Below are 4729 nucleotides of genomic sequence, written 5' to 3'. Positions count from 1 at the left end.
TCAAAACTATAAGTCCTACAAACACATGCATATTACTTTCAGAAAGGTAAGAACTATGTGATTCTGATATAGGTGTCAGAAACAATGTGACTACTGCCATATGTCCACCAGATGCACATGCGTTTTGCCATGTGTTGTTTTTGCCTGCATTTTCTGTACTTGATGCACATGTGTTTCACAAGGCTGCAGAACAGGTTGCATCACGGATAAGATCATTTTCGCCCTGTTTAACCAAAGCTAATAATTAGAACAAATGGAAGTTATTCTCCTGTTGACCTAATGGTTTCATAAACTGCCAGAGCTACCAACAGACTAATGTGCACAAGGGCACATTGCAACAATTAATTTAGTTAGTTTCTATTCTTCTGTCACTATCAACATCAATAAATTGAACTGGTTGTCCCCATATAGAGTACTGATTTTAAATCACTAGCTTGCCCTGCATGATGGCATCCTTCTAGCTTCGCCAGCGAGTTGTACTCCCCACAAACAAGATACTTTTAATACTCAAGACTGAGTGTTAGGGCCTGAGGAAAGTATGGCATTCATTCAGATTAAATATGGAAACTTGAAATGTGTCATCCCCATTTTCAATTATATTTTCGGTTTTATTCCCCAAATTAAAACTATACTAAATATATTCACATCACCAAATAATTGATAAAAAACCCACTGTTTTGCAACAAAGGTCTACAGTAGCTTCAACAGTACTCTGTTGGGTAGCACCATGGTGTGGGTGGAGGACAGCTACTTTCCGTCATCCTCTGGGTACATTGACTCATGGTTCTCACTCCCTTCCATTGATTTACCCAGTAGTTATGACAACTTCTGGAAGACATCCTCCAACCTTTCAGAGGTCTTGTAGCATGAACTGACATGTCCATTTACATTTGACATTTTAATAATTTAACAACAGTGCATACATTTTCATACTTTTTGTTAATTCTTTGTTCCAATCAAATGATCAGAGAATGAATCTAGTACTGAAAGCATAAGCTACAGCTAGCTAGCACTGCAGTGCATAAAATGTGGTGAGTAGAGAGAAAGACAATAGTTGAACAGTTTTTAACAAATGTATTTATTTAAAAAGGAGAAACGAGGTTAAAAGAGAGAGAGAGACATAGCTATGTTTATGTGTATTTTTTTCACTTTGCTAGCGAATGGAACTAGCTAGCTTAGCGTGCTGAAACAGAGAGGGATGCTATGTTAGCTAGCTGGTGTAACGTCTGCTTCCAACTCACACTCTCATACACTTAGAGCCCCTGAATGCAGCTCACTCTCCAGATCCCAATCACCCGGATTCTGATGACCTGTTCACACACCTGAATGTCATTATCACACACTATTTAGTTCAGTTCTTTGCACCCCTTCTTTGTGGGGTATTTTTTGTTTTTGACACACTTCTCTTTGGAGCTCTGTTTTTCCTGTAATTTACTCCTCCTGTGTATGATAGTTTTTGCCTGCCTCACTAACGACCCCTTTAGCCTATTCCATTCATGTACCTTAGCCTATCGGATTTCCTGTTATTTACCTATTGCCTGATCTCACGGACGACGTTACTAGCATTTTCCCTGCCTGTACTGTTGCCTTTTGGACCCATTGTGTATGACCTGCTGCCTGCCCCTGGACCCAGCTACCTGCCTCCTCCTGTGTATGACCTGCTGCCTGCCCCTGGACCCAGCAACCTGCCTCCTCCTGTGGTCCTTTACATTAAACACCTGCTGCGCCCTGCGCTTGAAACCAGCTCTCTTCTCCCTCGTGTTCATTACAGCTGGCTATGGCGCTCCAACAATAGCTATGTTGACTTGGGCGGTCGGTTTTACAGTTCATTAAATGTTTTTTTTGATACTCAGTGTTGGAGGTTGTGACAACCTGTCCAAACTGTTTCCGTGCACTGTTCATGCAGTGGTTGCACTGGTTGTATTTATTGAACAGTCGTCTCAAATAAGACTGTGAAGGACCTCAGCGTTACTCTGGACCCTGATCTCTCTTTTGACGAACATATGAAGACTGTTTCAAGGACAGCTTTTTTCCATCTACGTAACATTGCAAAAATCAGAAACTTTCTGTCCAAAAATGATGCAGAAAAATTAATCCATGCTTTTGTTACTTCTAGGTTAGACTACTGCAATGCTCTACGTTCCGGCTACCCGGATAAAGCACTAAATAAACTTCAGTTAGTGCTAAATATGGCTGATAGAATCCTGACTAGAACCAAATATTTGATCTTATTACTCCAGTGCTAGCCTCCTTACACTGGCTTCCTGTTAAGGCAAGGGCTGATGTCAAGGTTTTACTGCTAACCTACAAAGCATTACATGGGTTTGCTCCTACCTATCTTTCCGATTTGGTCCTGCCGTAGGCAGGCCTCCTAATTGTCTCTAGAATTTCTAAGCAAACAGCTGGAGGCAGGGCTTTCTCCTATAGAGCTCCATTTTTATGGAATGGTCTGACTACCCATGTGAGAGATGCAGACTCGATCTCAACCTTTAAGTCTTTACTGAAGACTCATCTCTTCAGTAGGTCATATGATTGAGTGTAGTCTGGCCCAGGAGTGTGAAGGTGAATGGAAAGGCTCTGGAGCAACGAACCGCCCTTGCTATGCTATCTCTGCCTGGCCGGTTCCCCTCTCTCCACTGGGATTCTCTGCCTCTAACCCTATTACAGGGGCTGAGTCACTGGCTTACTGGTGCTCTTCCATGCCGTCCCTAGGAGGTGTGCGTTACTTGAGTGTGTTGAGTCACTGACGTGATCTTCCTGTCTGGGTTGGCGCCGCCCCTTGGGTTGTGCCGTGGCGGAGATCTTTGTGGGCTATACTCGACCTTGTCTCAGAATGGTAAGTTGCTGGTTGAAGATATCCCTCTAGTGGTGTGGGGGCTGTGCTTTGGCAAAGTGGGTGGGGTTATATACTGCCTGTTTGGCCCTGTCCAGGGGGTATCATTGGGATGGGGCCACAGTGTCTCCTGACCCCTCCTGTCTCAGCCTCCAGTATTTATGCTGCAGTAGTTTATTTGTCGGGGGGGCTAGGGTCAGTCTCCTGTCTTTGCCAGTGTCCTGTGTGAATTTAAGTATGTTCTCTCTAATTCTCTCTTTCTTTCTTTCTTTCTTTCTTTCTTTCTTTCTTTCTTTCTTTCTTTCTTTCTTTCTTTCTCTCTCTCTCGGAGGACCTGAGCCCTAGGACCATGCCTCAGGACTACCTGGCATGATGACTCCTTGCTGTCCCCAGTCCACCTTGTCATGCTGCCTCTCCAGTTTCAACTGTTCTACCTGCGGCTTTGGAACCCTGACCTGTTCACCGGACGTGCTACCTGTCCCAGACCTGCTGGTTTCCACTCTCTAGAGACAGCAGGAGCGGTAGAGATACTCTTAATGATCGGCTATGAAAAGCCAACTGACATTTACTCCTGAGGTGCTGACTTGTTGCACCCTCGACAACTACTGTGATTACTATTATTTGACCATGCTGGTAATTTATGAACATTTGAACATCTTGGCCATGTTCTGTTATAATCTCCACCCGGCACAGCCAGAAGAGGACTGGCCACCCCACATAGCCTGGTTCCTCTAGGTTTCTTCCTAGGTTTTGGCCTTTCTAGGGAGTTTTTCCTAGCCACCGTGCTTCTACACCTGCATTGCTTGCTGCTTGGGGTTTTAGGCTGAGTTTCTGTACAGCACTTTGAGATATCAGCTGATGTAAGAAGGGCTATATAAATACATTTGATTTGATTTTAATGACCTGTTTCACTGCCATACAAGGCTCCACTGATAGCCAGGTGTAGCAGTGGTAAGGTGTTGGGACAGCTTTATGTAGGCCCTAATAGTTTGTGGGCACCGTTTTTCACCGTTATAGTCCAGTTAATGTATATCCCCCCATTATTTGAGTTTGCCTCACCAAGATAATCATGCTAAAATCGCCACTGATTGTCTATCAACAATGACAAGCCACCTGGGTCTGACAACATAGATGGAAAATTACTGAGGATAATAGCGAATATGAGTGGCAATATCGTCCGCTATAATTTTCCATCCAAGTTGTCAGACCTTGGTGGCTTGTCATTGTTTGTCTTCAATCTAAGCCAAAAAAGTGTGTGCCCTCAGTCCTGCAGGAAGCAAAAGTAATTTAGCTACTCACTACCCCAAGAATAGTACAGCCCCCTTTACTGGCTCAAATAGCCTACCAATCAGGCTGTAACCAACCCTTAGTAAACGTTTGGAAAAAATTGTGTTTGACCAGATACATTATTTTTTTTACAGTAAACAAATTGACAACAGACTTTCAGCACGCTGATAAGGAAGCTCATTCAACATGCATGGCACTTACACAAATTACTGATGATCAGATGAGAGAAATTTATCATAAAAAGATTGTAGGAGGTGTTTTGTTAGACTTCAGTACGGTTTTTGACCTTATCGAGCATAGTCTGCTGCTGGAAAAACGTATGTTTTATGGCTTTACACCCCCTGCTATATTGTGGATAAAGAGTTACCTGTCCAACAGAATAAAGAGGGTGTTCTTTAATGGAAGTCTCTCAAGCATAATTCAGGGCAGCTGTCTAAGCCCCTTACTTTTTTCAGTCTTTACTATTGACATGTCTCTGGCCGGTGTGTATGTACGCGGATGACTCAAGACTTTACACGTCAGCTACAACAGCAAATTAAATTACTTCAACACTTAACAAAGAGCTGCAGTCATTTTCAGAATGGTTATCAAGTAATACAGTAAGTAAGT

Source organism: Oncorhynchus mykiss, chromosome 8 (genome assembly GCF_013265735.2).
Source record: "Oncorhynchus mykiss isolate Arlee chromosome 8, USDA_OmykA_1.1, whole genome shotgun sequence".
NCBI lineage: Eukaryota > Metazoa > Chordata > Actinopteri > Salmoniformes > Salmonidae > Oncorhynchus > Oncorhynchus mykiss.
The sequence above is the reverse complement of the archived record's forward strand: the minus strand, read 5'-3'. Positions refer to the sequence as shown.